The sequence below is a fragment of the Suricata suricatta genome, chromosome 14, assembly GCF_006229205.1.
Source record: "Suricata suricatta isolate VVHF042 chromosome 14, meerkat_22Aug2017_6uvM2_HiC, whole genome shotgun sequence".
Lineage (NCBI taxonomy): Eukaryota > Metazoa > Chordata > Mammalia > Carnivora > Herpestidae > Suricata > Suricata suricatta.
The window spans coordinates 48,601,012-48,614,162 of NC_043713.1; the positions used below are offsets into that span (position 1 = coordinate 48,601,012).

General features: G+C 37.2%; 1 pseudogene; it reads left to right on the forward strand.

Moving 5' to 3' along the window:
- The first annotated feature begins 3,577 nt into the window (after window positions 1-3,577).
- On the forward strand, window positions 3,578-5,324 carry LOC115277429 (annotated as a pseudogene).
- The last annotated feature ends 7,827 nt before the right edge of the window (window positions 5,325-13,151 follow it).

The window sequence follows — 13,151 nt, forward strand, 5'->3', positions numbered from 1 at the left end:
TACAGACTTCAATTCTCTCAACTGTAAAACAGATAGTAACATCTACCTCACAGGGTTGATGCAAAGACTAAATAAGTTAATGAGAAAACACAGAAAGTCCCCAAGTCAGCAACTGAAACATAGAATATGTTCAATAAATTATAACCAATATAATGAAAAACATATTAAGATAGGAAGGAAATATCTAAGGCAGGATTCCTATCTATAATGTAGGCTACCATAATCTGGACAGTTGGCCTCTCTCTCCTCAATCGAATGTTGGGAAAAAAATTTTGCAGTAAGAATAAAAGCTTTTGGTTCTTTTATAGTTTTATACAAATATTAGAAAGCAAATTAAATTTGAAAACAAAAATTTTATGTATTAACCATGATGCTTAAATATTACTTTCAGATAGTATGTGTGTTTAATGTTCCTCCTCTGTGCTAAACAGAGAATGAAGGAAGATATTAAATCAAAGAACATGGTGAGAAGTAACTAGAATCAGAAGACCCCAAGAGATAAAGGAAAATTGAAGATAATAGGAACACTTCATTCCAATCTCTTAAAATATAATTCTCAGTCTATCTGCTGGATCAGGCAGGAAATACAAATGTTACTTAGTTCCAGGCTGAAGGTGGATCTGCTAAAAAAAACAGCTAGAAATAAATTTCCAGGAAAATTTAATAGATTGGTCTATCCTATAATGTACTCAGTAAATTTTATGGGAGAAATTATCCTCTTTAAGGAAAGGAACAAAACATTGCTGTTTCTATCTCAATCACTATAAAGCAGAGGCTTGTTAGATGTTCTCTAATAAAATGAATTGCAAGGAGATTGAACTGCTTGATTAAAATAAGATGAAATTTTCAATTATTTACAGAAGCTGCATTCACAGTATAACAAAAAGGATTATTACCAAAAGGGAAATACTTTCAAGACTCAGTGTTCTTTCACTAATACAAATAACCCCATTTTGGCAGTTCTGATCTTGAGAATCCAGCAAAGAGAAGAACATTGTCAGTAATGTCTGCTGTAATAGAGAGACAGCAATGTTGACTTCTCTTTCCTTCAAGCACTGATTTGGATGGCCATGTGATGTTCCTGGGATCACAGTGTGTCATGGTCCTTTTTGGTTAGTGAACATCCTTTTTTTTTTTTTTTTTTTTTTTTAAGAGAGAGAAAGTGCACGCCTGTGCTTGAGGGAGAGGAGCAGAAGGGGAAGGTGAGAGAGAATCTTAAGCAGGCTCCACACTGGGCACCAACATGGGGCTCGATCTCACAGTTGTGACAGCATGACCCGAGCTGGAATAAAGAGCCAGATGCTTAACCCACTGAACCACCCAGGTACCCCATAGGTGAACTTTTTAGACCAGTTCAGATTTGCATGGATGCTCTACCTGAGGTTGCTCCTTAAGGTCTCTATGCAGAATACATTTAAAATGGAGGGCGCCTGGGTGGCTCAGTGGGTTATGTGCCCTACTTCAGCTCAGATTGTGATCTCACTATTTATGAGTTCCAGCCCTGCCTCGGGGTCTGTGCTGACAGCTCAGAGCCTGGAGCCTGCTTTGGGTTCTGTGTCTCCCTCTATCTCTGTCTCTCCCCTGCTCACACTCTCTCTGGCTCTCAAAAATAAATAAACATTAAAAAAATTTTTTTTAATTAAATGGAGTTGGGGGGGTGCATAGGTGGCTCAGTCGGTTGAGCTTTGGATTTTGGCTCAGGTCCTTAGGTCACGATCTCAGGGCTCTGAGTGAGCCCTACAGCGGGCTCATTGCTGTCAGTGCAGAGCCCACTTTGCCCATCTCTCTCTGTCCCTCCCTCACTTGCTCTCTCTCTTTCAAAAATTAAATAAAACATTTTTCTAAAAATCAATAAGATGGAGTTGGTCTTTTTCCCTGAGAGTTGAGGCCTCCTATTGACTTAGCAACTTGGACAAAGAGAGAGGAAAGAAAGCTGCCTGTTGGTGACAGCCAGTGGCTTGAAACCATATGGTGGCAGAGGAAGAACTAATAGACTTCGTCAGGGATTTGCATATAGAAGGTGAGAGAAAAGCAAAATAAAAATCAAGAATAACCACCAAATTTGAGGTTAGAATAATTAGATGGGACTAGAGTCATTTACAAAGCTGGTAAGAAATAAAAGTTAATATAATGTGAATCTTCCTCTGTATAAGAAATATTTTAAAATACTTAAAAAAAATTGAACCACTATCAATACTTTGCTTTTTAAAGCATGTTTTACATGTTTTCTCTTGATACAGTTTCATTTGGGTATATTTCAGACCTCTTTTAAATTATTGAATATTTGAAGTTTCTGCAGATAATCATAATAAATCATAAAATATTTACTATTCTTATTGTAAAAGGTGAGAGTTTATCTTTTGTGAAGTTTAGAAAAAATGTTGACATTTCTTCACCCTTTTCCAAGTTCCATGTTTTTAAAGATAATTACATGTTTTTCAAATTTAATACATTTTTTCTGATAGTCAGCAAATACTAGCTGGGCAGTCCATGCTAAGCTAACTCATAAGAAATTGCTCAGCAGATTTTGTAAAACTATTTAGCTTTTGTTTTGACACATAACCATGTTGAATCTGCATAAATCTAAAAACCTGGTTTAAAAGAAAACTTCAGGGGCCCCTGGGTGGCTCAGTCGGTTAAGCATCCGGCTTTAGCTCAGGTCATGATCTCACAATTGTGGGTTCAAGCCCCGCGTCAGGCTCTGTGCTGACAGCTAGCTCAGAGCCTGGAGCCTGCTTCAGACTCTGTGTCTCCCTCTCTCTCTGATCCTCCCCTGCTCACGCTGTCTCTCTCTGTCTCTCAAAAATAAATAAAAAACATAAAAAAAATTTTTTTTAAATAAAAGAAAACTTCAGGTTGACAGCATTTTTTAACCCTAAGATTTAACCACACAAAAGATAATTTTTAAAAATTGACTTTAGGGCTACCTGGGTGGCTCAGTCAGTTAAGGGTCCGACTCTTGATTTTGGCTCAGGTCATGATCTCAGTTTGTGAGTTTGACTTCTGCATAGGGCTCTGTGCTGACAGTGCAGAGCTTGCTTGGGATTCTCTTTCCCCTCTACTTCTGCCCCTAGCCTGCTTGCTTTCTGTCTCAAAATAAATAAGGAAAAACTTTTTTTTAAAACTGTACTTTAGAGGTAGAAACAGCATGGTGTTATTTTTTCAAACAAAAGATCAGAGTGACATCTAGTGTTCAGTGAGAGTATCTGCAACTGACTGTATATGCACACTGTCACACGCATCATTCACACATCAGCACCATTTTCCAACAGTATTTGTTCACTTTCTGACTCTATGTCACATTTTGATAATTCTCACAATATTTCAAACTTTTTAATTGTTGTTATATTTGTTATGGTGATCTGTGATCAATGATCTTTGATGTTACGATTGTAATGCTTTAGGGCATCACGAACCATGTCCATATAAGACATAGAACCTTAGTAGACAAATGTTGTGTATGCTCTGAGTGCTTAAACTACCTGTAATCCCTGTGTCTATCCTTCTCCTCAGGCCTTCCTTTTCTCTAAGACACCACAGTATTTCCTGAGACACAAAAGCCAACTAATAATCTATAATGGCCTCTAAATGTTCAAGTGAAATGGAGAGCCACATGTCTCACACTTTAAATCAAGAGCTAGAAATGATTGAGCTTAGTGAGGAAGGCACGCTGAAAGCCAAGACAGGCTAAAAGCGAGAGCCCTTGCACCATACAGTAAGCCATGTTGTCAATGGAGAGGAAATGTTCTTGAAGGAAATTAAAAGCACTAACCCTGTGAACACACCAGTGATAAAAATGTGAAAGTCTTATTGTCGATATGGAGAAAGTTTGAGTGGTCTGCATAGATCAAACCAGCCACAACATTCCCTTAAACCAAAGCTTAATCCAGAGCAAGGCTCTAACTCTCCTTAATTCTGGGAAGGCTGAGAGAGGTAAGGAAGCTGCAGAAGAAAACTTGGAAGCTAGCAGAGATTGGTTCAGGAGGTTTGAGGAAAGAAACCATGTCCATAACATCAAAGTACAAGGTAAAGCAGCAAGTGCTGATGTAGAAGCTGCAGCAAGTTATCCAGGAGATCTAGCTAGAATTACTGCAGGTGGTTACACTAAACAACAGGTTTTCAATGTAGATGAAACAGCCTCCTCTTGGAAGAAGATGCTGTCTAGGGCTTTCACAGCTAAAAAGGAGAAGTCAATGCCTGGCTTCAAAGCTTCAGAGGACAAGCTGATTCTTGTTAGGGACTACAGCAGCTGGTGACGTTAAGTTGAAACCAATGCTCCTTTGCCCTCCTGAAAATCCCAGGGCCCTTGAGAATCATGCAAAATCTATTCTGCCCATGTTCTATAAATGGAACAATAAAGCCTGGATGACCGCGCATCTGTTTACAACATGGTTTACTAGATATTTTAAGGCCACTGTTGAGACAGTCACTGAGAAGAAAAGATTCCTTTCAAAATATTGCTGCTCACTGACAATGTACCTGGTCACCCAAGAGCTCCAATGAAGATGTACAATGAGATGCATGTGTTTTTCATGCCTACTAACATCCATCCTGCATCCTGTGGGTCAAAGAGTAATTTTGACTTTAAGGTCTTATTTACAAAAATACATTTCATAAGGCCAAAACTGCCATAGACAGTGATTCCTCTGATGGATCTGGACAAAGTCAATGGAAAACCTTCTGGAAAGGATTCACCATTCTAGACGCTATTAATAACATTCATGATTCATGAGAAAAGGCCAAAATATAAACATCACTAGGAGTTTGGAAGAAGTTGATTCCAACCTTCATGGAGGAGTTAGAGGGATTCAAGACTTCAATGGAGGAAGTCACTGCAGATGTGGCAGAAATAGTAACTAGAATTAGAAGTGGAGCCTGAAGATGTGACTGAATTGCTGCACTCTCATGATAAAAATTCAATGGATGAGGAGTTGCTTCTTATGGACAACAAAGAAATTCGTTTTCAGAGAAGGAATCTACTCCTGGTGAGGATGCTATGAAGATTGTTGAGATGACAACAAAGCATTTAGAATATTCTATAAACTTAGTTGATAAAACAGTGGAAGGGGTTGAGAAGATTGACTACCATTTTGAAAGAAGTTCTACTGTGGGCAATATGCTATCAAACAGCATTGCATGCTACAGAGAAATCACTCATGATGAATCACTCAGTGTGGCAAACTTTATTGTCATGTTAGGATTTTGCCACAGCCATCCCAGGCTTCAACAAACATTATTCTGATTAGTCAGTAGCCATCAACATGGAGGCGAAATCCTCCACGGCAGAAAGATTATGGCTCCCTGAAAGCTCAGATGATGATTAGCACTTTTTAACAATAAATTATTGTTTAATTAAGCTATATACATTTTTTAGACATGATGCTATTGCACAGTTAATAGACTGAAGTATAATCTAAATATAACTTTTATATATACTGGGAAACCAAACAATTTATATGAATCACTGTATTGTGATTTTTCTCTTTATTGTGCTAGTCTAGAACCAAACCAGCAGTATCTCTAACATATACCTATACTTTCGTCATTTTACCCTGCCTACAAGATAGTGAATGCAGCATAAAAATGAATGAGAGGGAGACAAATGAAAAGTGTCACCGTGGTATTATAATAATAATAATCAAAAATAGGTACATTATTTCTGAGAGTATAGAGTCTCTAATGTGGTTTCAGAAATTCAGGAGTAGCATCCTAAAGTAGCTCTTACCTGAACTGATACATAAAGAAAAGTTACAGGTGACAAGCATGGGAAGAGTTCAAAAGAGATGGTAGCATAAGTCAAGGGAGAAAATCAAGTTACATAACAATATTGTGGAACAAGTTAAATGGCTCCAGCATAAAGCAGGGGACACTAAGTAACTGAAAGGGAAGTAAGAAAGGGAGGCAAAGGTGAGAGCGAGAAGAGTTTGTAATTTCTACGTAATAGGAATCCACCTTAGAGACAGCCTTTCAATTCAAATAGGGCCATGGCATAAGTGGGGGGGGGTGTCTCAGGGGAGGGATTGAGACTAAAATTGGATTTTACTTTAGTAGATGATGGTGGTAGTAAAGAGAAGATAAATTTAATAAACAATTGGGAGACTAAGTCAATAATTGGACTTGATGGTTTGATTTTTACATAAATTATAAAGGGCAAAAGTCAAGGATATTATCTTTTAGAGATCACGTAGAGTCTATGTTCATTAATTAGTATTTTTAAATTATAAGAAAGCACGGTGAGTGAGAAAGAGGATTAATTTCATTTGACAAGTTAACTTTGAAGTACATGGAAAATAGTGATGTGTTCATGTCAAAAGGCAATTGAGTATATGGTTCTTATTGCTTTACAGTGAGGACTAAGCAGGAGATATGAAATTAGTTTTATCAGCAGAGAGGGGGTTGCTGAATTAATGGCAGTGAATAAGAGTACCTAGGAAGGATATATAGCATAAAACAGGAGCATGGATAGAAAAGGCACCATTAATTCTTAGCCAAAAAAAGTTATTTGGAGTTGGATTTGTCTAAAATAAATTAGAAAGAAACGATACAATTTCTTCAAGATCAAAATGTAATTCACTGAAAGGAACAATGTTCTAGAGATTGCCTTTTGTGGTCTAGCTATACAAATACTATTGTAGTACCAAATAAATACATGGCATATTACTAACTATATGAGCCAGGGCCCTTTCAGCAAGAAATACGAATTTTACCTAAACTAGCATGAGTGAAAGACTTCATTACTATATAACCTGATGTCTCAGGCTGGCTCTAGGCACAGCTGGATCCAAATGCCATGTCTTCAGTGGACTCTCTCCATGCCTAGAAGGTAATTTATTCTGTACTGACTTCATTTTCACATAGAGGCAAAAATAATGATTATAGGATTAATTTGAATATAAAACCAATGACAACTGGGAAAAGAACAAAACCCTCTTTCCCTCCATTCTCTCATATTGATCTTCTCCAGAGGCATCTAACTGGTTTGACTTTGATTATTTGTCTATCACATGAACCTATCATGGAGTCCAGAGGGAGGATATATTCTGATATATTCCGAATTATGGCACACCCCAATGGTAGTAAAGACAAAGCCCTATATGATTAGAACCAGATAGGAGTTCATTTCCTCTAGAAACTCATACTTTAGTCATTAAAATAGTTTATTTATGAGGAAGAATGTAGATATTAATATACAAGCAAAGCCTATGAGAGCTCAATGGAAGGGACATCTCACTGATTAAAGCTTTATCTTTTAAAAATATTTTTTTATTTATTTAATTTTTATTGAACTATAGTTGACACACAATGCTATATTAGTTTCAGGTGTACAACACAGTGATCCAATATCTGTATGTGTCATGCTTTGTTTACTAGAAGTTGTAGCTACTGTCAGTCACCATACAACGCTATTATAATACCACTGACTATATTCCCTATGCTGTACCTCTTCTCTCCATGACTTATTCATTCTATAACTGGTAAAGAAAGCTTCTTAAGAGTGATATTTTTTTCAGAGTGTCCTGCCTGAAGAAGCTGGTGTCCTTCATCCCCAAACTAAACACACATCTACCCCAGAACAGAGGAAGATGGGAAGTTGCAAGTGTGGATGCTGCCCCACACCAAGAGGTGAGCCAGCAAATAGACAGTATGTGCAAGCTACAGAAATGCCCGCCCTGGACTGCTGAGTATAAAAACATAAAGGAGGCTACCACTTCTACCCTCCAAATGTCATGTAAAGATGTCTCCTGTGGCCTCTCCTAACTGGAAACCTTCTGGGGGTGAATTCTGGGGAATGTAGACCTGCCCATCCAAGCTGATGCATCACAAAGCCACCACACTCCTTCATTAGCCTTGAACCACTCAGATGAAAGGATCATGTCTAGCGTAGCACATTTCACTTATTTGACACATTTTGTTGGGTGCCTACCTACTGTGTTCCAGTCCCTATGCCAGGTTCTGGCAACAGAGATAACTTCCCCTGTCCCAAGATCCTGTCAGAGAGAGCATGGCTGTGGTGTCAAGGCTGAATACCCATCTTTAGTCTTGCTCTGCTTTTTAGAGGGTATATGTCCCTAGGCCGGTCCTGTTCCTTCATTCTTGACACAAGGTCTCTGTGAGGATTAAGTGAAGTCTAAGGTTGAGTGATCCTGGAACAGTGTCTGCATGTAGAAGGTGCTCTGACCCATTAGAAACTGATTTCATCCGCATCAGATTGACTTGTGATCCTATCCAATTGAAGGTGACTCTCAGGGAGCCTGGAGAGCTGTTGGGGTTTTTAAAAATTATTTTTTATTGTGGTAAATTACACATAACATAAAATTTACCATGTTGACCATTTTTACATGCACAATTCAATGGCATTAAGTACATTCACATGCAATCATCACAATCATCCATCTCTAGAACTTTTATCATCTTGCAAACTGAAACCTTTTCCCTATGAAACAATAACTCTCTTTTCCCCTCCTCCCCCAGTCCCGGGCAACCACTGTTCTGTTTTCTCTCTGTGAATTTGCCCATCTAGACCTCATACCAGTGGAATCATGCAGTATTTGTTGTTGTTGTTTGGGGTGTGTGTGTGTGTGTGTGTGTGTGTGTGTGTGTGTGTGTGGTGTGTGTGAGAGAGAGAGAGAGAGAGAGAGAGAGAGACTGGTTTATTTTGCTTGGTATGGTGTCCTCAAGATTCATCTATGTTACAGCATGTACAGAATTTCCTACCTTTAAAGGGCTGAACAGTATTTCATTTGATATATATAGAAAATATCATGCTTATGATATTATAATATGATATATCATATATATGTGTGTATGTATATACATATGTATATTATGTTTTACCTATCCATTCATTGGTGGACACTGGGGTTGCTTTAGCTTTTTGACTATTGTGAATAATGCTGCTGTGAACATGGGTGTACAAAGAAAAAGATAACATGGAGCCGGGAACAGCCAGTTTCCAAAAGGAAAAATCACAGGGCAGCCAGAAAGATAATAGTTGTCCATTGCCTTAATTTTCTTGTTAACGAAATGAAAGGAATACACTACGTCAAATCTCTATGTAGTTTTCAAACTGGTTTACACTTTCTCTATCTTAAAAGGGAGACTCTCGATATTTGAAATTTCTTTTAACATTTTGGTTTTTAAAGTTGCAAAAACAGTTCAGAGAGTTTCATATATCCTTCACCCAACTTCCTCCACTGCTAACTAACATCTTACATGACCTCAATACAATCACTTGACAATTTTTTATTCCAGAAAAGATGGCATCCTTTCTAAAACATTGTGACATAAACTCCTAGTCAATTAGGAAGAGCCGTGACTATTGTATTTAATAATATTTCCTTGGAATTAAAAAAATATTAATCAACTGATGAATGGATATATATATATGTGTGTATATATATAATGGAATATTACTCAGTGATCAAAAAGAATGAAATCTTGCCATTTGCAACATGGTAAATGGAACTAGAACATATTATGCTAAGCAAAATAAGTCAATCAAAGAAGGACATATATCACATGATTTCACTCATATGTGGAATTTAAGAAACAAAACAGATAAACATAGGGGAAGGAAAAATAAAATAAGATAAAATAAGACAGGGAGTCAAACCATAAGAGACTCTTAAATATAAAAATTAAATACAGAGAACAAACTGAGGGTTGCTGAAGGGGAGATAGGAGTGAGGATGGACTAAGTTGATAAAGGGCATTAAGGAGGGCACCTGTTAGGATGAACACTGGGTGTTATATGTAAGTGATGAATCACTGAATTCTACTCCTGAAACCAATACTATACTATGTGTTAACTATCTTGAATTTTAAAACAATAATAAATAAAAACAAAAAAGAAAAAGAAAAAAGTTTACTTTTTTGCCTTCAGAAACATGTTTATTTTTTTCTGATTCTTATTTCTTTTTTATAGTTTTACTGAGATATAATCGACATATAGCATTATATGAAATTTAAGCTATACAGCATAATGATTTTTATGTATATACAATATAGCAAAATTATTACCACAATAAGTTTGGTTAACAACTGTCACCTCACATAGTTTCAGTGTTTTTTCTTATGATGAGAACTTTGAAGATCTACTCTTAGCAACTTTCAAATATGCAATGCAGTATTGTTAACTATAGTCACCATTCTGTACATTATATCTTCAGAATTTATTTATCTTAAAACTGGATGTTTGTACCTTCTGACCACCTATTTTTCCCGCACCAACCTCCACTTCTGACAACACCAATAGGTTCTCTGTTTCCATTACTTTGGCTTTTCTTCTAGATTCCACACATAACTGAGATCATACAACATTTATCTTCTCTGTCTGACTTATTTCATTTAGCATAATGCTCTCAAGCTTTATCTATGTTGTTGCAAATGGAAGGACTTCGTTGTAATTATTTTAATGGCTGAATAATAGTCTATCATTTTGTTTATATAAATAAATATATACATATACTATATATATATTACATTTTATTTATCCATTCATCTTCTGATGGACACCTACATTATTTCCAAGTCTTGGCTATTGCAAACAATGTTGCAATGAACATGAGGGTACAGGTATTTTATCAAGACAGTGATTTTATTTCCTTGAGCTGTGTACTCGGAAGTGGAATTCCTGGATTAAAAATCTTGAAATCCAAAATAAAATAAAATCTTGAAGTTCAAAATCAAGGACACTTGATGGATTTGTCTCTTTCCAATTATATTTTAGATCAAAAGTTTGTCTAGGGGCACCTGGGTGGCTCAGTTGGTTAAGCCTCTGACTCTTGGTTTTGGCTCAAGTCATGATCTTGGGGTTCATGAGTTCAAGCCTGCTTGGGATTCTCTCAATCTCTCTCTCTCTCTCTCTCTCTCTCTCTCTGCCCCTCCCCTGACCACTTTCTCTCTCTCTCTCTCAAAAATAAATAAACTTAAAAAATTTTTTTTAATTTGTCTAGATAAGAAATTAGTGTTTTTTCCTCTGTTAGGAAATTGATGAAAAGTACTGGAATAATAACTGACTAATAGATGGGGAATGTCAACAGAGAAATGGAAACTATGAAAAAGAACAAAACATATATTCAATAACTGGAAAGTATAATTTCTGAAGTGAGAACACTCACTGGTTGGGCTTAACAGTTATTGGAGATAGCAGAAGAAAGGGCCAGTGTGTTAACCTGGCTCTTTTCAGAAGTAGACACAAAGAAGGAATTAAACACGCAGGTGTTGTGTAACAGAAGCACTTGAGAAAGAATATAGGCAGGTTGCTGGAGAAAGCCACGGATCCATCAGACTGGGATGTAAGTCTGATTCCAAGTGAAGGAGAGAGGAAAGGAAGATTTGCTGGATGAACTGTCTGTGCTGTGTAAGGAAGGTTTGGAAAGGGCAGTGGAGAATCCTTGAGCCAAAGTCTGTCACCAGAGGTGTCTGTGTTTCCCAGGTGCCTTTGTTCCCTGCCACTCTTGCATCAATGGTTTTCAGAACATGGTCTGGATGTGTGTCTGTATTATCTTACCTTTCACAACGTTGCTCTCTGTGCATATACTTGCCCAGTTCACCGCCAGTAAAATGTTCAGCAGTGAGCTGTGCCTTCTGCCAGAGACTCTGCTGGTTCCATCCTGTTTACCTGCCAGGTAGAAGGCAAGCCAGTCTCAAATCCTCATCTTTCCTTCCTGCTTTCTCAGACCACTCCCGATTTTATCTGTATTATTCCAGATGCTCCCTCAAAGCAGACATTAAGAATGGGTTCAGGGAAATGCTTCTTACTGAAAATGAAAAAGGAGTTGGGGGAAGCCGTGATAGCCATCATCTCCAAGTCTGACCTGGAGTGAAGGAGGGAAGGAAGGAACATTAAGTATCATGTACTATCATGTAGTCTAAGGAAAGTTCAGGAATGCCAACAGGGAATCCTCAAGCCAACATGATCCATCGCAGGATACCTTAGTGTTTGACCAGCAGCAGTCCATGAGAAGCTGTGACCTAAGCACAAACAGTGATGGATTTCACAATATAACAGCTTGGGCCCTTACTCAATTATGCTTCTGGTAGCTGGTGGCCTGGAAGGCAATTCTCATGACCACTATAGTCAGCACACATGAAGATCATTAGGAATTATGTATTCTGGGCATGCCTGGGTGGCTTTAGTCAGGTGAGCGTCTGACTCTTGATCTCTGCTCAGGTCATGATCTCACAGTTTAAGAGACCACTAACAGCTCAGAGCCTTCTTGGAATTCTCTCTCTTCCTTTCTCTCTGTTCCACCCCAGCTTGTGCACACATGCTCTCTCTCTCTCTCAAAATACATACATTTCTAAAAATAAAAAATAAAGAAATTATATAATCTGAAAAAAAGGGAAATAAGATTATAAATAATGAACACAACAAAGGAACATTACAAATAATGAACAAATAATGAGACATTTTAAGTGATCTAACAGAAGTGCAAATTGAGTCTCAGAATGAGAAGAGAAAGAGAATAGAACCAAAAAAAGAGTGAAGGAAAAAATTGTTAAAATTTCCACAAATTTGTGGAAATAATTTACTCACCTACCAAAGAAGCTCAAAACATTCCAGGCAAGATAGATACAAGAAAAGCACAACTAAGTACATTGCAGTCCAACAACTAAAAACTAAAATAAAGAGATATTGGAAGTATCCAGAGAAAAACACTTCATACAAAGGAGCAATGAGCTATGATGTTATTTCATCATGGAAATGATACTTCACGAAAAACAACAGATTCCAGAAGACAATGGAAAAACATTTTAAAAGTGCACCTGGAAAATTCTTGGACAGGGCCAAATGCCAAACCATAAAACAAGTCTCCTGGAATTTCAAAAATATTAAAATTTTACAGAGTATGTTTCCTGGTCACAATGAAATTAAAGAATAGAAAGGAAGATGTAAACTGTTTATTTACAAATGATATAATGGTTTATACAGACACATCAAAATGAATGTACAAAGAACTAGTAGGTTTAATATGTGAATCTGAAATGTCATAGAATATAAATTCAATATACAAAAATCAATCATAGTTCTGCTTACCAGCAAATAATTGGAATATGAAATTTTAAAACATCATTTAGAAGAGTATCAAAAATAAACTGCTTAAGGAACACCTGGGTGGCTCAGTCGGTTGAGGGTCCAACTTCAG